Source organism: Amblyomma mixtum, chromosome 3 (assembly GCF_055824585.1).
Source record: "Amblyomma mixtum isolate Tamu chromosome 3, ASM5582458v1, whole genome shotgun sequence".
Taxonomy (NCBI): Eukaryota; Metazoa; Arthropoda; class Arachnida; order Ixodida; family Ixodidae; genus Amblyomma; species Amblyomma mixtum.
In genome coordinates this window covers 72,316,600-72,342,637 of record NC_143014.1, presented here as the reverse complement: position 1 = coordinate 72,342,637, position 26,038 = coordinate 72,316,600, and the positions used below count along the sequence as shown (strand labels likewise).

Below are 26,038 nucleotides of genomic sequence, written 5' to 3'. Positions count from 1 at the left end.
ACACATACTGAAAGGCACACAGTGAATCAACACTAAAATCCAAAATCATTCCATCGTCTCTCCATATAGCAGTCCGCCCGTTGAAATTGCGGGTTGTTTCGCGTGGTAGACTAGATTTTCCAGTGAGTGACAGGAGGTTCCGCACCTCTTGTAGCCGACACTTTGACCTGTATTTGTAAAATATGTTGCAGAATGCGCTTTATGTCATAGAGTGATGATCTGATATTCTTATGCAGGCGGACGCAACTTTCCACCTTTCTACAATCTGCATCGTCAATGGTACGCAGGCTAGCAGTTTGTTTCAGTGGTGTCTGTAGAAACTTTAGAGCTTCATTAAGCTTAGATTCCGATAAAAGATGCATAAAAAGAACCAGAGGCACTGCCCACACGATGCAATAAAATTATATACTTTCACAGGAGTGGAAATCCCCACATCGCCACGGCCCGAGTAGGTGTACTATAATTCACTGGGCTGGCTTACAACGCTGGCACACACGTCGATGCATTCGCACTTCTGACTAGCTATTATCTGCCGCCGGCAGATCTGCTTCACCAGATAAGGTCCTGGAACCTGTGAGGACGGTGCAGTCGGCTTCAACAAAAAAACAATGGCTGCGAAGTATTAGAATCGCCAGCTCTGCATTCTAGCACAACGAGTTGCTTATCTAAGAACTCAGAGGCAACCAATTCCACATCTGGCATTGCTTTGGTCGGTGCGAAGAGAGGGATGAAAACGCCTGCAAAGATTTAAAGGAGGATTGGCTATTTTTGCAAGTTAACTAACCAATTCAGCTAATTAACGGACTGACTCTGACGTTTATTTAGCCCCATTCTAAGTCCGCCAAGCTTAAGAGACACATAGTGATTTGCTCATAGGAAATAAGCTTTTGAGAGCGCGTTTCCAGGCTCTGTGGCGTTAGTGTCGGCCTAACACTACGCCACCCTGACTGGTCAGAATCTATTCACATAGGGCATAAAATCACTGCAACGCGTCACGCTGAGCGATCTGAACACAGCGTCGTCACGAGCGTCAGTTTAGTGACATCTTGAGCATCCTACCAGAGAATACAAATAATTATGAACAAAGAATACTATGTTCATCACCACGAACACCTGTAGCTGGATCTCGCGTTACAAAGTTGAAGCCGTCCAGTGAATTCTAAAATTTTTAAACTGCAAAACGACACTTGGTAGTGTGCAGAAAACCACGCAGGACAGATTACTAAAAAAACGTCATCGTGTTTTAGTAATACACGATGAAGCACCAACTAGCCCCAGTTACTGGTCTCTTATCACTGAGGGTACGGAAGTGTGGTTTACATTTCAAGCAAGCCATTGGTTAAAAGGACGCCTCGCTGCACTGTACGCGCCGCAATCTTCTTTAGTCGGAGCATTTCTCTAAACGTTCCAACAGGCTCGGCGATCTGTTTGTGAAAACTCTCTCCAAAGCTAACAAAGTGAAATCACTTCATTTGTGGGAGAAGGGAACATGAAACATACTACTGGCCGTAGCGCTGGGAGGAAAAACTAATTTCATTGAATAATTAGGCAGTTTCATTGTTTTATTTGACTCTTTATTAATTTTACTTACCGCTGCGGCGAAATACGTTTCCAATGTCTACAAGCAAACGGCGCAGCATGAGTTCTTGAATCAATCAATGCTTCTTCGCTGCCGGCAGTGAAACATGAGAGAGATATAACATTTATTTTTTCTTCTCAAGTCCGAGCCTTCTTAGTCGTCTGTTGGATGGGCGCTATGTAGCAGCAGAGGCGAAGTCCGACCATGTGTCCCTTGGATGTGCCGGATGTGGGCGACGAGGAGCGGCCAGAGGACTGGCTGCAGAGAGGTTTGCAGAGCGGTCCATTGGTCCCACGTGATGAGATAGCAGGGAGGCACGAGATATGTGCGGAGGTAGTGCGTGTGAAGGTATGTAGTATTTAGTAGTAGCAAAAACATCTGTATTGTATGCGTTGCAAGTCGCCAGTGTTCACGTAATTTCACTTTTTTATATGACAGCGGTACCTCAACAAACGGAGCACTACGCTTGCCGTCCAGGGAAGTTGGGTCTCAATCTGACCGCTGTAAGGCTTACTCCGCACCATCAGGTAGACGCCTACTCACCATGGCAGCTTTTTTACTAATACTTATCGGCAAGCGGCACTTGTGTGATAACACACCGATCTGTGCACGTTATCTGCAGCGCCTGCCTCTTCCTAGCCAGCAATCGAAACCGTCTTGCGGGGCAAAAAGTTGATAAGCTTATGTTGTGTCTAGCGGCGTCAGAGTGTCAGAAGTGGCAACTGAAGTGCCAATCGCACGGCAGATACTTGAGAGGTGGAGCCTCCCTCCCAAGTGCTCTTAAACGTTTGCTGATGCACGCGGGTGCTGAAGCCGGCAGCAAGATGGGACAACATCATTTTTACTCATAACCGATACGTAGCTGTTATTTTTAATCCGCTTGCCAGATGAAAGTGAATGCCGCGCAGCTTCCGAAGGAATCCAGGTATTCTGATCACCTTTTTACGAATTTTCTACCGTTCGTCTTTCCATTTCTCCGCTTTCTTGCCTACAGCTTAGTGCAAAGAACGAAATATAATTAACACCTCTTCTTTTTCTTTGCTCTCTCATGTTCTTTTGTGAGCAAAGCAAAGCACAATTGAAGTTGTTACAATTACGCTGAGGCAGGAGTGCGTGCGTGGTGATGATTGATTGATTGATTGATTGATTGATTGATTGATTGATTGATTGATTGATTGGTTGATTGATTGATTGAACTAAAATGTCATGCTTACGTATATGATGGAGAGTATTATTAGTTCCAAACTTCAAATGAGCCAAAGATCAGATGAGCAAAGTCACTCTCAGTGTACCCGACCTTTGTAAACAAAGCACGGGCGCGGCGGCCGAACTCCACTGGCACGCAAGATTTAAAGGGCTCATGCGGCGCGTCCTGTTCCGATCCACTGTCTGACAATTCTGTCATCACATAGTCTGAACGTAGCTCTACCTAGCTATATACCTCTGAGCGGCGCGCAGCCCTGTCAGAACACGGTCACCAGCGCACGGGGTTTAGCGCCGAGTTTCCTTTAAGCAACTTTGCTGTGTCGTCTGCAGCCTGGCGCTGCGTTCACAAATCACCGGTAGTAGCAGTAAAAGCATCTTTATCGATTGGTTCAGGGTGTGGTGAGATCACTGAACACCTACTCTATGCATGCCCTGCCTATGGTGCCGACATATTAGACCATCTTGACCCTTGTCCGCTGACAAAGAAGGAACTCCTCGTATGGTGGCCGCGGCGATCGTCGGTTCGGAGAGCCTGCCAGGCCTAGTTTTGTTTCTTGCGCCATGTATGTGCGATAGCCTATGACTTCGTCATGGCGAAGTTTACTTGACACTGTTAATTTCTAATCAGCTCTCGTTTCTCCTTTCCCCTTTATATCCCTTACAAAAATGCGCATTGGGTTTCAACTGACCGCATACTGAGTTCTTGGAGAGTCTATAGAATTTCAATAAAAACTCAAAACTTATTGAGCTCCTCCGTTCATGTGTCGAAACGTTCTCTATTGATACTAGTCAATAGGGTCTCATTTGAATATGAGCCAACAGAAAGATCAGTTTAATCCCAGTCAATTTCAGCAAAAATTTGCCCTGCAGCTCAAGTTTTTAATGGAAGGCTGAATAAAAAGCTTATCAGTAGCGTTAAAAGTAGAACCTTTCAGCAATGTTTATAAAAAAATAGACCTGAAGCATTCAAACATTGGTGCAAAGGGGAAAAAAACGCTCCAAACAAGCATGAGTGTATTTCAAGTGTCAATTTCAAGAACTTAGTTGTATATTTTTTTTTTTTTGCTCTTCGTGCACGATGGACTCACTTCAACTAATATAACTTTTGCTGTTAAGCCTCTTGATTTGTGCCACACACAGATTGCGTCAATGATGCTGAAATGCTTTTCGAAATATGCATTTAACAACTCACCACTAATGCTATAGTCGGATACAATTAAAAAACGGAGTGACAGATGCTTCTCAAATAAGGCCTTCCAGCCAATGGCGTCTACCGATTTTCATAACCCGACGGTTAATTCGATTGGGGCCGTGGTGAAGTGCCTTTCATCTGCCACATCCTGCGATGCAACGTTAGCAGGTCTAAGGGGATTATCCACGATGTCATGAGAATCGGTAGACGGCATTTGCCGGAGTGCTCCCTTTGAGGGGCATGTGGCGCTTCGTCCTTTAGTTGCAGCAGATTACAGATGGTACACCCTTCCCAACGAGTATACTATACAAGTGTTCCACCTAAGATTTTACATAATTTTAAAAAAAAGGCGTTTTGAGTTAGCAGACCACTTTTTCCGGCATAGCACTGTCAGTGATGTAGTACATCAGAATAAAGTTAAAAAGAGATAACTAGCAGGCTGGTTAACTAATATTAAATAAGTTAACTTTTTACTGTATTACTGTAAGGTTCCTTAATTATTGAGAGGCGTGTAGCCCACCCCAATTATTATAGTATCTATATCAGTTTTTTAGAATTTCGAAAACACGGTCACCCTCGGTGCTGTGACCCAACAAATTGTGGCTACAGCGCGCCAATATACATGCGCTTTCGAGAAGCTTCCAGGCAAAGCAACTACTCCAGTGTGTTCGTATTGAAAAGCAAAATAAAGTGGCAATTCAGGCTCAATCGATATGTTCTCTCGGGTGGAATGTGAAAGCCAACGTTATAAATTTATTGCTTTGAGTGAAAATAATAAAGTAACTTGTCCGCCATATATATACTGAACTTTCTGAAGCATCACGCATGCACTCCAACAATATGCTTTTACGCTTCCACGAAATCAACACCGCATGCGTAACTTTCGCTGAAACATTTTATAACCTAAACCACTAAATTTTGCAGCAGATGCCCTCTGTCCAGCACTATGGAAGCAGAAGTAGCAATAAGTTACGGAAGGCGGCATTGCAACTCAGCGTAAACTTGCTGCATCCATACATTCACCTGCACGAAGCCTACGTGGCCATGCTTATATCTCAATACCGAGTCCATTGAGCCCTCAATAGCGAGTCCTTCAAAACGCTCTATTGAGCATATTCAAATAAACCTCAGTTTAAATACAAAGTATTTTTGTAAGTGATATCGCCTCTTTCCTTTCCCCTATACAGAGTAGCCAACTGGTACCTGCTTCTGGTTTACCCCCCTATCTCTCCTTCGCCACTCCCTCTCTCTACGGATGCGGTGTCGCATCGCCGATGCTGGAATGGTTAAAGGAGAACATGAGTGGCTGGTGAGCAAAGTCGGGCATGCGCCATGTCCCCGCCTGTGAATTTCAATGCAGCTCGCCCACCGCTACAAGAGCTCCTTTTAAACCTGAGCGACAGTATACTATATGTGCGAAACGAAAAGCAAAGTACGCTCTCGGTTTCGTCTTAACTGAATTTGCACTCAACGTTAATGCATATTAATCGCCTTCATGAAGTCACACCCCATAAATCAGTGCCACCGTGTCACATGACCCCGGAATGCTTTACAGTTTCTTCTAAACAGCACACACAAATGAATTACGCCGTCCACATTTAGTGCTACCTGAACATTATCGAGCGACTACTTTAGAACTCATGGTGGCGCTCATAAAATCTCGGAACAGCAGCATATGCGGTCTCGTCTACGATCACAAAGTCCAGGCTGCAACCGGAGTTATATCTACAAAATGAATTAAATACTCCAATAAAATGCAGTTCTGTGAATACACGGACCCTACGCGCATCATGAATGAGGTGCCTTTTACGATTAACGAGCCCCTCAGAAAATCCTGTACGCCTCATGCACATTGAACTCTTGTGTTGATATTGTGGAGAGCTCACAGGAAAAAAAAAAACACGCCACCATTGTTGCTTGTTTCGCCCTTAAAAAAAGTAAAGAGGGGAGTAGTAATGTAAGAAAAACGCCGTTACGAAAATGTGTGATATATGTGCATGCTTTATTGAATGATTCTTTGTTTGTTCAGCATATTCAAATGGAAGTATGAAGCCAAAGCAGCCTTGCTCTTTTGTTACATTTTTTTCGCTCTGCGTGAATATGTTCTGGTCTTGGCAGTGGCGACTGCGTTTGGTCGCAAAGTCGGAAGCGCACAAAGTGCCCTAAGCGTTTGGTATGCGGCAAAGATTCCCAGTTGTGGTTCTTGTTGTACCAGTGTTCCCAAACCAATGCATGTTGTTGCATTGGCAAGTAAAATTTCTTCTACTTTAGTTATATAGCACTATTTTCGCGCTAGAAGGAAGCTAGAAGGTGCGGATTAGTCAATATCATCCAAACATTTTCTTAGTATTATCAGCCCCGAAAACTTTCGCTTTGTTTTTTGATGCCCTGGCAGCACGCGCAATTCTGGATGTTATTGGAGTGCATTGGCTTGGGGGCGAGAGTGTTCGACCTAACAATAGGGAAAGCAGCCTTGAATGAAATTTATTGTTTACACACCATTTAAGTCCACTTGTAACGCTTCCGTGGTCTGGACAACTGGTCAGGAAAATGTTCCGCAACTCGGCAACACCAGGTGGGGGAGGACGCCGCAGAGCACCATGTTTTGCTGTAGCATCTGGAACACGTGTGAAAAGTTCGCTCACAATCATTTCCCGTCTATAAAGATGTTTCTACTGCCACTACTACATTGAGTGAGTGAGTGAGTGAGTGAGTGAGTGAGTGAGTGAGTGAGTGAGTGAGTGAGTGAGTGAGTGAGTGAGTGAGTGAGTGAGTGAGTGAGTGAGTGAGTGAGTGAGTGAGTGAGTGAGTGAGTGAGTGAGTGAGTGAGTGAGTGAGTGAGTGAGTGAGTGAGTGAGTGAGTGAGTGAGTGAGTGAGTGAGTGAGTTATTTAGGCTGGCAGTCACGCTGCAGAAGCATCTTACTACGACGCCGCAAGCCGCACGTGAGTTGAGTCATAGTTTAGCCCTGTTGCAAGACCCAGTAAAATAATACGTCGCATAAGCGTGCATACGTATTAGTTGTAAAAACATCTTTACTGATTGAAAATAAAGTTATCCCCCCCCCCCTTCCATGTAGTGCTAGCCCGAGGGCCCATATGTCTCTGCTTATACAAAGCACATGTGTGCGCACACAGTGGATTTGCTTAAGAAGCCTGTGCGCACTCCGCCTTCATCGTAGACATGACACCCATATAGACTCATGATCAGTCCAGGATAGCATATTGTCCTTCTCTTTGGGTAGTAGCCCAGGACTTTGGGTCTCTGAATATCTGAATGAACGTTTTATCCATGTGTTATGCCACAGTTCATCACGACGGGCGACTGACGGGCCAGGGCGAGGTTCGAATATCTAGGTACAAGTGGCTTCGCGGAACTCTGAACCATGTGACCCGGGGCACTTACTCTAGCACCCAGCTGATGCCTAGGCGGAAAGATACGATGCGAAAGCGCTTCGTCTGAACACTGTTTAAATATCCAATAAGTCGTCGCTGAACAACTGACGTTCGGGTTAAACAAAAGCGAAATAGGAAAACTCGTACGAGAAGGACGCACTGACTGCTGATTACCGAGACGGTGAAGCCGACATTTGTCGCCCTCTCTCCATAAATCTCATACGCGCACTCCTCCTTTCCTTCTTGTGCTGGTTTTAAACAGAGAGCAGACTCCTGCCTCCTGTTGCACTCGGGCGTCACGCTTCATGATTTCAGTGCGCTCGATGCCTCTACCGTTGCTGGTTGAAGAAGCACTTGTGTGTCGGAGGTGCCCCCCTCCTGCTCCCTCCACACACGGTCACGTGCCGAGTTTTCCCTTGTGCGGTTCTCTGAGCTTTCCCTTCGCGTGGCCTGTCAGCAGATACGAGGGTGCGCAGGTCAAATTCGCAGCCAGCAACCCCCGTCCGCGTTCTAGCGCGCGGCATTCCCGAGCGCGCCCCACGAGGCGAGCGCCGCGCGCGTTTGACCTCGTACAAGAATGTGACTCGCCGGAGCCCCGAGATGTACGTGATGTTTACTGGGAACATTTCCGCTGAATGACCCCACGCTGTAACCCGAGCAGCCATCTACCTTGGTTCTCTGTTTATGGCTCGACGCTTCGAATCGGAAAAACAAACGCCCCACGCTCGAAAACTCCGGCGCGCCGCAGTTTGCGTGCATCTGAAGAAGTATTCTGCATCCCGGCTTTTGAACGGCTGTTCACTTTTTTTCTTCTTCGCTTTTCCTTTCTATGGCGTCCTTGAGCAGGGGCTTTGGTGTCTCCAGAGCGGCAAGCAGGCCCCGTCGTCGGTTTTTCCTGCAGGCCATAGGCCGGAAAGGAGTCCACTTCCCTGCGGCTCAGTAGTAAAATTGACTGGATATGAAGTACCCCACGGATGGTGCCCTTGGCTCAGTGGCGTCCGCTTTTCTAAATTTACCCAGCGCACCTCGACAGTCTCAGCGGCGTTGTCTTTGATTTAAACGAGTCAAACCTCCGCGCGTGTTCGCTTTTCAACCCAGTTATCATGAGAGCCTCTCATTCAGTTATCATATACGAAGAGCTGGCTTTGTAATTTATGCTGTACGTGGGTTTGAACCCGGCCGCGGCGGCTGAATTTCGATGGAGGCGAAATTCTAGAGGCCTGTGTACTGTGCGATGTCAGTGCACGTTAAAGAACCCAGGGTGGTCGAAATTTCCGGAGCCCTTCACTACGGCGTCCCTCACAGCCTGAGTCGCTTTGGAACGTTAAATCCCAACAAACCAGTAAAAAATGTACTTCACAAGCGCCTCTCGTTGCCCTCGTTGGAAACGACTCTCTGCAATCAATATTTTCGCGGGCCATAGCGCACCTCTTAGAAGCAACCGGAGGTGACGCAGACGCATGGAAGTTCTCTGTGTGAACGCGCCGAAGTACGAGTTCAAAGTGAACCAGTTCTTCACAACGCGTTGACACCCACCATGCCCAGCTTTACGCGACATCAAAGCCGATCCATAGTGCTGGACATTAGTGTTCCTGTATAATATAGAAACACCAGCTAGCGCCATCTTTTGGCCGCCAGTGGGGAACTGCGCGCAACTGAATGGGAATATTTTCATTTGTAATTGAGAGAAAACTAGTCTCCAGTGACTAGTTTCCTAGTGGCTACTACGCGCTGCAGAAGGTGAATTATAAAATGCTTTCTACAGTCCCGCCGAAGAGTTTTGACGGCCATAGAAAATCGATGGAGTGAAGAAAACATTCAGAATTCCAGCGGTAATTTTTTGTGCTCAGTGCCATGTAGCACGGCGTGGCGGCGTGATGATGATGATGATGATGAGTATATAATTAGGCCGGTGTATCGATCTCCAGCATTTCAACACTTTCCATTCAGTGGAAAAAAAAACAGCTGCTTTTTATAGCTTTTTTTTCTTTGCTATTATTAAACAAATATCTTAGTCGCACCGACATGCAGCGGATCAAAATGAAGTTAAATGCATACATAAGACTAGCAACTACTCCTTGAGAGAATGGAGCGTAACATACCAGTAACGAAATCGAGCTATACAATCGCAGTAGACAACAGACAGGAAACAATAAAGTGGTAGGGTTTTAACGTAGTTAAACCGAGTATACTCGTACGTGCGAAAGCATGCGTTTAGCCCGGTTGGCTCATGGTTTTGCTTTGCTGGGTTGTCGATACGTCTGGCGACGATATTAGTTTGTTAGCAGTATTGGTTGATGAACACGACGATGTGGAATGCAAGCGCGAGTGTGTGTTGCAGTTTAACAAATGTGGGATCGGTTGCGACGATAGCATATGTTCTCTAGTGCAGTGGACAGCGAAGCTGATCCGTTGGCGCCGCCGCTGGTTCAAATCCCAGCCGCGGTAATATTTACTTGATTTACTTATTTATGATTTGGCCAAGGCCACCCTCAAGGTCCTGCTTACACTAACTCGGCGAGGCGTTTAGACCTCATGAAGTAGTGCTATCGTATTAAAAACAACAACAAACTAAGCATTACAAAAATTGTTGCGCCAATTATGGAAGTAAGCACTGCAGAATCAAGAATAAACATTAATGAAACGTAAAGCACAAGATAGTGAATACAAGCCACGTGTAAAGAAAACAAAAAATTGCAGCGCACAGAATGCTAAGGCATACGTAGCGGCCTTATAACGGTCATTACGTAATAACTCTCAAGTGACTAGAGTTGTCTGGACTCTTCCTGGGATATGCCGCAGCGCTCCAGAGCCTCGGCTGAATGTCACTTTGCTTCAACGCTTATCGAAAGCCTGCTCACGGAATCCGCACAAGAAGAAAGAAAAAGAAAAGCGCCACCGAACGCACAGCATATACCTATACATTACATCCGACGGCGCCTGCGGTCACTTAGCGGATCAAGGCAGCTTCCGCCCGTTCCCAAGCCGATTAGTCATCACGACAGCGGTTCGATGCCTGCTTTTTCCGCTCGTCCCAGGTGCCCCGTGCACGTGAAGCCGCGTTCCGAGGCTCTGACCTCTTCTTGTGACCCCGGCAGCGCGCTAGTGGCCTCATCGGAGCCCTCGACCGTCGTCTACTGCTGTGCTTTACTCGTGTCTGTGCAGAGCCTGATCAACCTCGGAGGACTGTGCTCGACACGCCTGCAGCGATGAGTGCGTGAGTGAATAAACAGTTATTTGGGTACATATAACAAGTCAAACACTGGTTATGACTCCGACTAGTCCCCCCCCCCCCCCCCCCAACTGGGAAGAGGGGGGGGGGGGGCTTTATTTCCTGTCAATAAAGATATTTATACTGCTGCTGCTACTCCGAACTCCGAATCGAAAAGCGTTCTCGATTCTTACAACTCTACGTCGTGTGGAAAGTTAACGAAAAGCCTTGGCCGTGCGAAGGTGCCTGTCCTCGTTTGGAGAAGTTTTTTTTTTTTACTTATTCTTCATCTAGCATTTATAATTTCACCGGTGTGAAAGACGCGTGCTTGTGCCATCTTTATTCCGGGCGCAAGAGGAAAATTGACTCTGGCCTTTGGGCGCATGCACAATTACGCACCCCTCGCTTTTTTTTTCTTCTGTTTTTTTTTTCGGACTGAGGAACACGTTTTATGTGAGGGAATAGGATGAGAACGGGAACCGAAAGAAGGCAGCCCCTCTGTTCAGATTCGGGCTGCCGGCCACGACGTCAGGAAAAGCTGGTACTGATTAATTTTGCCCTTAAGAGCTTTCTTTCCTCCATCCTTACCCCCTCCTTTTTCTTGTTTTCTTTTTGAGACTCGCAGTGAACGTGTTAATTCCTGCTCGCCCTGCAGCTTAGTCGTTTGCCTCGAAAATTGGGTGAAATTATAACTAATTTCCGCAGCATGTAGCACTCCCCGAGCCGCTGTGTCCTGCGCAAGTTGAGACAGGGTGTACAACTTGGATTCTTTGCATGGCCAACCCAGCCACGCGGACCAACGAAGGAGAGAAAGAAAAAACGCAGGTTGCGAGTTTTGCCCGGAACTCCGAAGGTGGCTTTGGGCTGGCAGCGATGCACTTCATCCATCATGGAGAGACGCAGGAATACCGGGAAGACGAAGTTTCTTATTTGGCTTGGCTATTTTTGGGCATAAAACATGGGTTCACCCCTAAAAATACGACTCCTCTCGAGGCTAACCTCGAAGAAATGCTGTGAAGGTTTCCATATCGGCCTAACACCAAACTTGCATGAAATCTACTGAAGAAGTGAAAAATGCAGTATTCAAACAATTTAATCTGCGCACAGAGGAGAACGTCGGGGCGGAACTACCAATTTGGAGGTACAATCCACGTTTTCAGCTTTACACTAGCCAAGCCAAACACGAAACCTCGTCTTCCCGGCATTCTCGCGGTAAATGAAGTGGTCTTTAAAGGGAAGCTGAAACTTTTTTTCGAAAAAATTGGGTTCCTTGCGGCATTTTATAGTTTTCAATGCGTTGAACACGAGCATCTCGTTTAAAAGGGGAGGAAATAAACGCCGACGGCTGTTTTTTACAAGAAAACGTGCACGAGCGCCCCAGCGCATTGAGCAAACGCCGCTGTTGCCAGTGATTGGCCGGGATCTTCGTGACGTCATCCGCGGGATCTCCGGGTGGCGCCGATGGTGTTGCTGCGTACCGCGTTGCTTCAGGTAACGTGAACTTTACTTCACATGGCTTGACAACTCGATTTAGAAAATTATCGATTATTCAAACAGTGTCGAACAGCTTAGACTTACCTCACATGTTCGAGCCGTCAGTGGCTACAGAAAACGGCGTAACCAACGACACTGTGGAGAGCGTCAACAGCGAAAGCGAAGTCGCCTCATTTTCTCCTGCTTGACTTCTCAACTGGTACGTATGTTTTGCGAAGGTGCATGTGCAAGTCACCGGATAAAAAAAAAATAAAACAGGAAATCGCGTCGAAGAACTTTTGTACACTCGCTGCTGCAAAAAACCGGAACACCAACTTCTTGCAACGACTGTAAACATGCATGATCGAATTCAAATCGCCGGCATGCTTATACGAATCGCGCGAGGTAAAGAAATTTGTTTGTTCATTTATTTATAGTGCAGGTGCCTACTTACACCCGAAGAACTTTTAGAACTGCAGCAGAATGCTAAACTGGGTGAGCTGGAGTGAGTTCACGGCTGGACGGCATAACAGCTTCGCGTCACGGTGCTCAAGCTACGCATTCTAGCGGCGCATCGTCAAAAAAAAAAGGTCCGGTTACTTCCGCATCCCGAAAGTACATGCGGCAAGTTCTCAACGCTCGCAGTAACGAATTCCGCGAAGTTACTGCAATAGTGCGCCAACGAGCGCGGCGGACGGCGGCGCCGTGGCGGTGCGCTACTCCCTGGTCATCGCCGGGCCTATTTTGTTTCCCATCGAAGCCGCAGCGGACGGCGCTTTGGAATTGTCCAGGGCTATAGTAAATGGTCTGCTGATGGTACCTCCCTACTTACAACTCCATTGTCTCTTGTTAAAACAAAGATATGATTATTTTAGCCACGCCTGAAGCCCGTTTCACATGCAAGCGAAAACGCTAGCGAATCCTGCCGCTGCGGCGCAAAAACCTGTGTTGAGTTGTCGCGCAACTAGAGTGGCCACAGCGGCAAGCTTCCAACAAGTTGGAAATTTTCTTCACGACGCGCCGCTCAATTCGCTCAATCGCTTGCATGTGAACCATGTAGTCTTTAAAAGAAGAGCCTGCAAGTGATTGCGCCGACGGCAGCTGCTCTGCATCTGTGAACAGAAACTAATTGCTTGTATCGCAGTTATCACTCCAACCAGCAACTCGGTACGGGTCAGCGATCCTCAAGAAGGATTCATCTTTGGCATTCCTTTATCCCAGGTATTACTGTTTACGAGAACAACAAATTTTATCACGCTTTTTCTGATGCTGACGCAGGGGATCCACCGTGGAGAAGGTAGCTTCGCGCGTGCGGCTTGAGGGGGGCGCGGCTGTGTACAGCGGTGGAGACAATGCTCTCACCGGGCGGCACTCTGCGTTGAAAAATGCACTAAGCTGTAAGTTACGAAGATATCTGCAAATACAGCTCCGCTCTGCCGATTACCGCGTAACTTCGTTTGTTACGCCCAAGAGGCCATTGGTTGCCGTAACCGAGAGTGGTGGTTAGCTCTGTGATAACGGCAAACCGCAATTAAGCATAACCGTGGTTAGACTGCCCGTGTGACAAGGGTATAAAACAGTGCTGGATGTTGCTCTAGCTCTCCATGGATATGCTCCAACTGGAAAAGGCGCAAAATTTGCAAAGAGAGGAAAAAATAATATAACCAAAAGAGAAATATTAGCGTAATAACACATTCTGTGTAGGCAGTTTAGGTATGCTGCATACCGCTGGTTTGTCTCACAGAACAACCGAACTGGAGAAAACCGAACGGTGGTGCGGTGTTTACCGCAACTACGTCCTGGGACGTCCACGTCAACAATGTCTGCTTAGCCCTTTCCAGATCGATCGGAATAATTTCGTGGAATAAGTATATTTTGGCGACGAAAACAAAGCTGAATCTTTATTATGCTTTTTTTATTCATATGTGTCATACTGCTTCCTTGTCTGCGGAACAACTACAGCATCCAACATCCAGAATCTTCTAACTTTGCAGAAAAGAATACTTCGTGTAATCGCCGACGTGCCATATGACGCACCATTACATCCCTTGTATGTACAATACAAATTAATACCCATAAACAGAATGTTCGACTACAGGTTTGCATCCTTCTGCAAAATAATATCAGCCGAAAATTACAAATTTCTTTCTAACAATGTGACACTTACGCAACATCAGACACAGTAAACGGCGCGACAACAAATAGCATACTGCTTACCACGGTGCGGAACAAACTATGGCCTTTTCATACTGAGCTATATGTTCAAAAATACTTTAATACGCCATTTCATGACATGCTGCACCATTTCTCTGGTTCTGCTATACAGAATGTGTTGTAAACTAGGTCCTACAATGTATTCATACGTGTATAAAATTGCAAATGATCTGTACTATAATGTTTATTTTTCTTTCACCTGATTTCGTCTTGCTTTTGTATATTACGTCTTGTATTTCCGTGTGTCTTGAATTCTTATGTCTGTACAGTTGTGACCATTTTTAGTAACTACGAAATTGCCCTGTTGTAGGGATGGCGAGGCTTGTTAAGCGATCGTAATGACTACTTTTTTCTTCCCGCGCTCGGTCTTTGTAAAGAAAACTGCAATAAAAAGAATTGAAATAGAAGCGCAAAAACGCGAAACACAGTAGAAGAAGCGACCCGCTTTCAACACTGTATCAGAGTTGCTTCTCATGTTCTTATGTTTCATGTTTTGCGCGTTGCTTTCCTATTTTTAAATGGCACTAAACGGCACATTACAGCAGTTTTGTTGAGGTTGCAGTATAGTGCGATGTCATGATAACACCGCTAGCGATTCCTGGATTCACCTGGCAACTGCGCGACCTGCTGGGCGGCGTCTCCTGATTTATGAATGCCTACGCACATGCGGCCGCTTGTTATTTACAGGTTGTTAACAAAGTTATATAAATTAGCTATCCTTTATATCATTGTTCAGCAGTGATTTTGACGAGGCTACATTTGTTTTAGTGCTGCCTTAGCGATGTGGTTTTAAGCTTCATTACGCTCGTTTATTACTTTGCTATTCTTGTATTATGTATGGTAGATAGCACCTGCGAGACACTCTGATGAACTGCATTTTAAATGGACGCTGAATGACCTTGTCAGTTAGCACGGCGTGTTGGCTTTAGCGCTCAGTAAATGCTTCCCATGCACTGCGATTTCTCTTTTTCTCTCATTAGCGTCGCTAAGCATTGCTTTTACTTCATAAAATGTAGTAAAATAGTGCGCCTTTATTTTCGCGCGAGCAGTGCCTTTCAAGGAAGAAAACCAGCCAAGAACATGTAAAAAAGAAAAGAAAGTCGAGAGAAGCGGTTCTAAAGCTTGCGCCTTGTGAAAGAAGAATGCTCAGTATAGTAGTGCGAGAATTTATTGCAAAAAGGGCAAATAAAGCTGAGGCACCCAAACGAGGATGGAGTCCTCAGGCCGGGGCCCCAAAGGCAACTGCCGCCGCCAGTATCTGCTGTCAGTCTCTCATGAGTGTGCTTACTACTACTACTAATGGGCACAGGAGGAGACGACGTTCCTGGCATCGAAGCCCACAGTATTTCGTTTTTGCCCCTCGCAATCGAGGTGGCTGTTCAACAAGTGCGCCAAGCTCGTTTCGAATGGACGGGGCCTGCACACGTGTACGCACGCAGCCCCCGCAGATGCCGTCTTGGAAGCTGGCGCCGCCGCCTCACTGGGGTAAAAGGTGAACAGCTCGGGCGGCGGTGGCGTCGGCGTGGCGCCATTCTGGCGCTGGCGGGCGCGCGATCCTACCACTCCCCGCCGCCTAGACAATAACACGGCCACCTCCTCCGCAGCACACAACAGGCGCCGGACTTTTTTAAAAGCACCCTCGGGGCCCGCCGCCAGTCAGACCAACGGCGGGCCCGGTATCAGGTTGCAGCCGAGGCAGACGCTGTTTATACCTCCCCTGCTCGCCTCGTGACGATTTAGGAAGCGTCAGCCTGTATCGCGGCAGTTCCCGCACACCCGCGATGCGCTGCGTCCATTCGGCAGCAACGGGCGGCCGGTCTCGTAGCGCTCGCTCGTGCACACAACTACGCCGCCTGGCAGCGAACAGATATCTGTCAAGAACAACGCTTTCGTGCCCATTGCATCGGCGTGCCGAACAGGCCGAGGCAACATGTCAATAAAAACTCGGTCGTTGCCACTGAGCTGGAGGAAAACAACGTGCGAAGAGAGAAAATAAGAACAATACGACGCGTTTCATATGGAGTCCATATCGCTTATGGGGCTATTACTCACCCATCCAGCATCACTTCTTTTTTATTTATTTTTTTATTTTACAAAAGATACTGCGCTAATGCAAGTTATATTAATAATAGTGCACATACTTAAGGTCTAGTGAAATGGTTCAAGAAGGATCTTAATAGCAGAGAAATTGACAAGCATGATCTTCTTTCTTGGTGCCAGTTAAGCTTTCACGCTTTTCCCAGTAGCATAGAAGAGCCGCTATACGGTGACCGGCAGCCGCATTCCCTTTTTGCTGTAGCTGTCTTCGCGGCTACCATGACTCATCGCGTGTGAGCATTCCGACAGACACAGAGCGTCCTCGGGAGGGCGGGTTACGAGGTCGTGAGAAAACCGGGTGAAAGCCGCCTACGTCGTTCAGCTCCCCAATTACTGCAATTAAACACAGTAACAAATTACTTTTCTCGATAATTTGTAACGTAATTCATTACTTCACTTGTCTGGTAATTTAGTAACGCAATGAATTACTTTTGGAGCAGTAATTCGACGGCAGAAGTCATTAATTACAAGCGAAATTACTTTAGCTGAGTAATGAGTCCATATCTCCTCGCGTTTGCGGGTTTGAGCGTCTACCGTTGAGCGTGCATACAAAGCCAGAAAAACGTGCTGCCAGCAAATAGCCAGCACTCCAGCGAAGCGGCGCACGCGGACGCGAGGCGATGTGTGCGCGGACATCAGCACCGCCTCGGTGAAGAGTCTATAGGACTGCTACTACGCATCTTCCAGCACTACGTACGGTCGCACTCAGAGACGCGCCGCAGTGTCACCAAAGGAGCTCCACGACCATGGCATGCCGTATTGAGAGTGTTTGAGCGAGTACTTCCCTCTAGACTGCTTCATGTATACTGCCACGTCACTTACACCTAACAAACTTGGTTGTGTGCTAAACTAGCTTCTGCGGCCGGTCTTGAAGCCCTTTGTTTAGCCCAAGGGAAACGTAGGAGACAGCATCACCGCGACATGCAATTTGTTCACGCCAATATGCCTCCAGGACGAGTGAATCGCACAGCAGAATTGGCAGCTTCTCAGCGCCCCGATGCATTTCACGATGGGCGTGAACAAGCAGTCGATGCACTCCCGCTGTTTAAGCGCATACGACAGATTCTACAAAATCAAGAGGGTGGGACCACATCACGCGTTACTCTTCTGATTCAAGACTGTTGCGAGCAATTATACAAATTCGGCGATTAAGGTGACCCCATCTACGTCAGCAAAGCACCTGTGCAATGGATTAAGGTTACCTTTCTTCAATGAGGGGCAAAATTTCCGATGCCCATTTTAAGCTCAGTGGCTGTGCAAAGAAAGAAATCTGAAAATTTTGTAGGAACTATGACTCATACGCAACTTTTTATGCGTCGAAACTAAAAAGTACTTTAAAAGCAATCTTCATTACTTTTGGGAAGTAATTGTAATATAATGTCATTACTTTTTGAAAGCAGTAATTTGTAATGTAATTGAATTACTTTTGCGAGATTTCTAGGAAAGTAATTAGTAACGTAATTTAATTACTTTTCAAAGGTAATTTTGCCATGTATGGGCGTGCTGCTAGCAAAAAAAGATGCCTGGGCGCCATTGTTGAATAGCTCACATCTGCAAGCTAGAGTGGGGGGTCCTCTTCCTGTCTTAATTTCGAACGTTTACGAGGCCCATCTGGGCAACGATGGGTGAGGGTATGGGTCAGAGAAATTCGTGGCTTGTGTGCGCAGCGTGACGCATGTGATACAGCGATTGGTCAGCTCATTTTGAGAAGCTGTTTGCTATTAGTCACAGACTGCCTGCCGTCGATTGGTCAACAGACTCACCTCAAAAATTTTGAAAAATTGATTTAAGCAGGCGTTTTGGGCGAAAACAGGGTGTCTAGTAGGAGGGAGGCAAAGCTGACGGAGGTCCCACGGGACTTTGGTAGTAGGAGACAGACAGCTTGATCCTGCTAGCCTCTGGAGGAAAGGAGGTCCCAGTACAGTCACTGACTACGAGACCTCCTTCTGTATAAATTTGCCCACCTTCCATTATCTTTTTTATTTGAATAAACTCATTCTGATTCTGACCTCCGACTGTCCACCCAGTTTTGCAGTTTATCTTGTTTATGTCACACCTGACAACAGTATTGCAAATAACTGCTGTAAATAAATGTGTAGTCTAAAAAGCAAGGTCTCATCTCCGCACTGCAACGTGTTGCTGAGTCACGAACTTGGCGGTATCATCACCAACACCGCCAACAGCTGGAGGAGGCAACGAAGAAAACGAACTGTGCCACTTGCGTGTACAGTCTCTTTCTGGCTTTAACTGCCATCACTGCTCGGTATATAGTCAGATATCTGGGATAACGACAAATCAAAAAGGCACGATGACACGAAGGACGCCATTCTTTTTTTGTTTGTTTGCTTTTTTGTATTCTGTTTTAAACAGCAAGTCACTGCGCTCGGATACAACTAAAGAACGAAGCGGCAAACACCGCCTTTCAGCCAATGGCGTCCCTATTTGTCATATTGTCGCAGTCAATCCCCTAGCATGACATCGCAGGTGGCTGGCAGGTGCCTCCGTGAGATGGGATTAACCGCGACGTCATGGCAATCGGTCAACGCCACTGGCTAGCTTGCCTCCTACAAGGGTTGTCTGCCGCTTCGTTCTTGAGTTTTACACCACGTATTGTTCGGTGGGACGTGTTAGTTTACATATATGATTCTTTTTTCTGAAATGCGCGGCACATCACTCAATTACGTGGTGGTATACGGCATCTTCATTTTTGCTTAGAATATATAGCAACATGAAACGCAATCTAATGATGAGCATAAAAGCAAGGGGGAATAGCAATTTTGAACGTGGTTTCTTTGAATTCTTGGTGTACAATCGGAGTGCGTATGCGCTCCGCTGTTCGCACTTCCTTCGATCGCGATTGTACGCTGCCACTGTATTATAGCTGAGAGATAGGGTGGGGAGGGACAAGCATACTGCCGCAGTGCCCCTTCGACCCTCCGTTTCCCCATTCCAAGCAAACGAGTTCCCCCCCAGAAGCTGGTTATCCACTACCCCTTGCGCACGCCTGTCAGGTTTCTCGTCACTTTAGCTGCACGGTGGGTACGGTAGTAGCAGTAAAAACATCTTTATTTCTATGAAGCGACCCCCTTAACATGCTAACTCGTGACTAGGAGCCAATACGACGCGCACACATCACCACCAGCAGAGTCCGCGCATAACCAGACAACAGACAGGGCGAGCGGGGAGGGTAACAAAAGCGCCGAGTCACGACAGGCGCGAGCAGCAGCAGCAACAGCACGCAACGACGGGATCCATTTGGCGCCAGCATCCACGAGCGTCTGACAAGTGGCGGGGGAGGGAGAAGCGCACTGTGCGGTCGTTTAATGCGTGCTCCTCCTGATGTGGCCAGCGGTGAGGGGAGGACTGTTTATTTTCCGGGGCCCAGCTCGAAATGCGTGCAGCTCTTTCCATTTTTTTCCCCATCTCTTTCTCTCTCAAGTGTGCACTTCGGGCTGAGCTAGCCATTCAGAACCGCGAGCTCCGGTCGACAGAAATCCAGAAGCTCGGCGCGGTTTATCGGCAACTCCCCGCTAGGGAGCGCCGCCGCGAAGTCAACTCGCCACCAAGAGACATCGTCGCGCCCCCCTCCCGTGGCGCTGCTGTCCTGTCACTGACGCACTCCGGTTCTCGCAAGGCATTCTGTTGTTTGCTCAGCGTGCTGCACATGCACCGACGCCCCGCGGAAGACGGCGAGCTGAAATGTTTTTCCTGCGCAGCGAGTCGTGGTGAACGTCTCTGAGTGCGCATAGCCGCGGGGCTGCACGCTGTGACGGCTGCTCCCGAGTAAAAGGCGCGTGCCCGCGCGTCATTTTCTCCGGACCACTCTGTCGCGAATAATATGGCGGACAGGTATCGAATTTACTGCCTGAACCTGGCAGCTAGCTCGACAAATGAGCTGGAATGGAAGGTTCAGAGTAGTTTTGCTTTTTCGACATTCCAGTAGACACGCCAAAACTATCTACCAAGTTCTCGAGAAAGACATTGTTCGCGCTTACCCTAAAAAAACTCTAGACTGACCAGCATCGACATTTCCGAAGATTTGGCCCTGTTAGCAGGTTCTACAGTAACTTCATAGACTGCGAGACGTCATGTACAATGTGCTGATCTAAACGACAGGAACCCTGCTCAACACCGCACATCTGTGAAAAGAATGGGGTTCCCAGGTTGATATAGGTAAGCGATTGATTTCAATAGATGAATCGAAGTTTTTGTCGTGCGGGAATCATGGGATCCGTTGTACACGTCGCCCGAAAAGAAACTTTTATGGACCTTGTTATCCTCTTCCCATGTTAAACCACAGATGAGGGAACGTAGTTGCAAGTGGGATGATTCTCCAAGTTCTCGAGAAAGACATTGTTCACGCTTACCCTAAAAAAACTCTAGACTGACCAGCATCGACATTTCCGAAGATTTGGCCCTGTTAGCAGGTTCTACAGTAACTTCATAGACTGCGAGACGTCATGTACAATGTGCTGATCTAAACGACAGGAACCCTGCTCAACACCGCACATCTGTGAAAAGAATGGGGTTCCCAGGTTGATATAGGTAAGCGATTGATTTCAATAGATGAATCGAAGTTTTTGTCGTGCGGGAATCATGGGATCCGTTGTACACGTCGCCGGAAAAGAAACTTTTATGGACCTTGTTATCCTCTTCCCATGTTAAACCACAGATGAGGGAACGTAGTTACAAGTGGGCTGATTCTCCAAGTTCTCGAGAAAGACATTGTTCACGCTTACCCTGAAAAGCTCTAGACTGACCAGCATCGACATTTCCGAAGATTTGGCCCTGTTAGCAGGTTCTACAGTAACTTCATAGACTGCGAGACGTCATGTACAATGTGCTGATCTAAACGACAGGAACCCTGCTCAACACCGCACATCTGTGAAAAGAATGGGGTTCCCAGGTTGATATAGGTAAGCGATTGATTTCAATAGATGAATCGAAGTTTTTGTCGTGCGGGAATCATGGGATCCGTTGTACACGTCGCCCGAAAAGAAACTTTTATGGGCCTTGTTATCCTCTTCCCATGTTAAACCACAGATGAGGGAACGTAGTTACAAGTGGGCTGATTCTCCGCTCGTGGAATTTGTCTCCTTGACTGGATTCAAGGTACCATGAACAAAGAGATTGATAAGGGCATTATTTATAAGGTCGTGCTTCCGTAGGTATGCAAGAATTTGAGATCTGGATATATGTTTCGGCATAATTACGACCCTAATCAATCAATCTTATACTTTTCGAACTGTAGTAGAAATGGGCTGAGTATAAAAAGAACAACGATACAAGACTTTCGTCATAAAAAATGCGCTTCGTCCAGTCTTTTATATCGTCTCGTTCTTTTTACACTCAGCGCATTTCTACTACCGCTCAAAAAATCAAATACCAACTAGCCCCAGTTGTCGCATTATCCACGCATTATCCACGCATTATCCAATCTTCCACGCTTATCAAAAATTGAATGAAGAAGAAGACGGTGGACTTAATGGAGTCGCCAAGCCAGCCTACTGAGATTATTTCAGTTGAATATATATGGATAAGCATCGCGCATCGTTCGATGGACAAAAAACCAGCAGCGCAAAACAGAAAGTCGAGAAGATGCTGCAAAAGTGGGGAAACACGGACTAGACTTTCCCTTACAGCTTCCTGATCTCCATGCTTCGGCGGAGTCAAGCAGTGACGGAAAAGGCTTGCGTGTGAAGTACTGACGCATGAGGTTATTGTGAAAAGGCATTCTTGAAATTGTTGCCTTATTTTGAAATAAAAATACTTAATCGCTGACACTTTCAAGCAGCGCAGAAAGCAGTTCTTGAATAAATTTGCTGTGGGAACAAATTATCGCTTAATTTGATGATAAACATTGGTTGATATTGTGTAAAAAGTTGACACGGTCGACCCATCAACCTAGTGTGCAAATTTTAGTGCGGCTAAAAAAAAGTAAAGTTGAAAAAAACTGAATTATCATATCGTTTCGTTCACTACTGTTTGTAACTCGCAACAGGTGGGCCTGCGTGGTCTTGCAGGGTTACATTGCCATTTTCAGTGAAAGTATTTATGCTGAGTTCATGTTGATAAATGTTTACATATGGTTAGGGAAAGGCTATTCCTTTGTTTATATGTAACGTTCCAGAAACGTGAGGAAGAAAAAACACATGAAGAACAATGAATCCACGGAGCCCAAAACACTGTACCCGCATGGAGGAGGGTGAGATGAATTAGTGGTTGGCCAAAAATAAAAAAGTAGCATTGTAAAGTTTCAGTGCTATCTGGGACGCACTTTCGAAGATCTTGAATGCTATTTCCTTGGTAAACGATACTGTAAGCCTGAAATACCCGCCACATGACATCATTGACGATAAGCACTGCAGCTATCCGCGGGTTGGGAAGGAAAAAAATAATTTGAAGGTGTTTAGACTGGCAAATCCGGAATGGAAGTTTCGCGGGACAATCTCGCCGCAAGCATGTAGTAGCACATTATGCCGATAAGATTAGTAAAAGCTTTCATCTTAGCTTTCCGAAGAAATTGAATAAATTGCGTATTTTAGTACGGTGGAAAGCTGGGTGAGTTGAATTAGATTCACAATGGAAGAGCGCTGTAAAGACGAAGACTCAAGAAAGCGCTCATGTAGTGTCGTCCTTCTCCTTGCGTCCTCGTCCTGTACGCTTAAGAATATGCGTATTGTAAGTGATCCGATAAGAGTAGACAGTTATCACAATTTCAATATGTGGCTCCTGTCTCAACAGTCGCTAATGTAAAAGCACACTTTCGCCGTTTATTTATTTTTTTTGTCAAGGTTTCAGGTTCGTTTATTGCATGTTTAGGGTAGAATATTAAAAAAAAACACTGAAATAGAGAAGGAGGTCCCAAAGTCAAAGACTGTGGACGGGACCTCCAGTAAGAACAATTGTAAAAAAGAATATACAGTCAGCAGATGCAAAAATTATAAAGTTGTTGGCATCAGAAAAGAGCAGTGCGTGCGATACGAGAAAGAATGCAAACACTAATTTGAATGAAACATTATTACACACCTAAAAGCGTACAGAACAAAACAAAACAAAAATCACAGAGTGATATAAATGACCAAATTAGTACCATTTGCCATGAGAAATACTATTAAAGGGATTGTAAAAACTGACGAAGAGCGGATTTAAAGGCATATATATTTGATTATTGCTTAATGGCAACAGGTAATGAGTTCCATAATGTGGTAGCAGAGAAACGAGCTGTTTGTTTTCCATAATTAGTTCTAAGTTTAGGGAGTAAGAAGCTGTTGTGGTTAGCAAAACGTGTGTCGTTGCGACGCGGATTTTGGTCACTAGTATTGAGCGAAAAAGAAAGTAGCTCTCTAAGAGATTTGCACATAAGGGTACATAATTTCTATTCGATTGTTTTGGGCACAGATAAAATATTGTGTGATAGGAGCAGACGAGCGGCATTTACAGAGTAGTGGCTATAAGTGATAATGCGAATTGCTTGATTTTGGATAGTTTGCAGAGAAGATAAATGCGAATCACATGTGTTTCCCCAAGATGAAATGCAAAACTGAATGTGGGAGTGGATGAACGAATAATAGAGGGAAATGAGAATGGGAACATGAAAATACGGGTGAACTTTAATTAATGCTCTAATATCATACTCCATTTTTCGGGAAATGGATCTAATGTGGGTCTGAAATTTAACATGTTTGTCCAAAGGATACGTGATCAGATGGAAGGATCGAACTTGAGCTTATGCTAACAGACCGGTTTCCGCAAAGAATTTTATGAGGTGACCTAAAAACTATAAAGCTAGATTTGGATACATTAATGGGCAGCAAATTATTTCTGCACCAATCGAATACATACTGTGCATCAATGTTAAGTTTATCAGCCACTTTATTTATGTGTGAATCCGGGGTTAAGATTGTTGTGTCGTCCGCATAAAGAAAACAGTTGGAATTATAAAGACACCTAGGGAGGTCATTGATATATAATATACTCGCCGTTGAAAAAAAAACGTTGATATAAAATTATTGCAACGTTTAAACATCTGGTTATCTTAAAAGTGAAGCACGATTATTGCTTTCGCCGGACCATTTTCTTTTTCTCACCGCAGTCTCGGCGACATTTTATCCGGGGCCATTTCTTCCTCCTGGCCAGTTCCTTGCGGAACCGCGCGCATTCCGAAGCCTTTTTTTTTTTCCCACATCGCCGGCTCGCAATACCTCCGCACCGCACGTGTCGACAGAGCTCGCACGCTTTACAGACAGGCGCTAAACCGTTAGTTAGAGCCCTGCAGTTAATCCTGTGACGCCTCTAATGCGACGCCCACGGAGCAAAGCTCTCTTTTTACCGTGCGCACGGGGCTGGCGGGAAGCGACGCAGCGAGCCGCACGATGGCGCGCCGCACCCAGCCGTGACCAAGCGCTCGCCTGCTGGAGCGAGGCGCCGCCCGTTCCGCTCTTCCGACGACGTTGTCGGTGACGTGCACGGATTTCCGAACGCATTCGACGAAGCGCGCGGATGTGCACATTTATACTGTCGCTCGTTGTACGTCGTTCGGGCGAGGTGAGAAAGAAATAAAAGAAAAATCTGAAACAGAAGGCGTACTTCGCGCTTTAATCACGATGAGATTCTGCCTCTGCAACAGCACTGTGAAATTAAACCACATAGCGCTACCAGCTGTTCGAAGCAGTGTGAAGTCTCCAAACTTGTGCAGTTGCGGGAAAAAAAAAGATTTTTTTTTTCGTCCCTTTTCGTGCAACTCGAGCTACCGCCATGGTCATTAACGGCGTCGTTAACTGCAACGTCGTTACAAATGCGACCTCAGTGATGCTAAGCCGAAGCATTTGCATTGAGCATGTAGTACGTTACGAGCTGTACAATTGCCAATAGTTTTCGTTGCTTCTCGCAAAATACTCTATTTTCCTAACAATATTACACGGCCCGTATTTCCCAACTTCCTTTTCGAATCGGAGCGTTAGTTCCAGAGACTCAGAAGGCATGCAATGGAATCAGTCACCTCTACCGGCGAAGGAACCTGAACTTTAAAGAGCATACTACTGCATCAGCAGGTGGTGGGACGATCTTGAATTTTTACCTTTGATTTATTTTCTCTTTATGTGGACATAGTTTTACGCTTTTTAGAGGCTCATAGCGTGGCTCAATTTGATAGTAGCCTCAATCATTACAGGAATGTCATTTTTCTTTTTCTTAACGAATACACAACTTCTTTATGTTATTGCAATGTACAGCTGCAGCGGGAAAATATTAACACAAGTGACGCCACCCGAGCGGCGAAATTGCAACGCGCGGCTGGCGTGGCGACGAGGTTTGGGAACCCGCCTGGCGCTACCTGTCGGCGCATTCGTAACCGAAGAGCCGAGCGCTGTCGTCAGCTGCTCCGGTGGCATGTCACTTGCGCTAATCTTTTTCCTCTGCAACTGTACGGGTCGCTATAACGGCGAAATCCTGAAAGTTCACAAGTTTTATCCAAATTTTTCATCGACTGGGCATTACAGGGTTCAGTTCATTGGCGAACCACTTGCCGCGCGTGTCAGGGTTATCGGTTGTGCTCGTTTCTATACATTTGCGCCAGTGTTTCAGAATACTCGGCAAAAGAATGTACAAGTAACCTTGATGACAATTCTGAACATTTCCTCAAAAAAACTTCAGATGGAAATCGTGATACTT

General features: G+C 46.2%; 1 long non-coding RNA gene across 1 annotated transcript; it reads right to left on the bottom strand.

The window, feature by feature from the left end:
• Positions 1-1,590: 1,590 nt before the first annotated feature.
• On the bottom strand, positions 1,591-24,703 carry LOC149350577 (uncharacterized). The gene is made up of 3 exons (XR_016290395.1): positions 24,457-24,703; positions 6,477-6,594; positions 1,591-1,837 (listed from the first exon to the last, which is right to left on the bottom strand). It is a non-coding gene; the product is annotated as an uncharacterized LOC149350577 (long non-coding RNA).
• Positions 24,704-26,038: the final 1,335 nt, after the last annotated feature.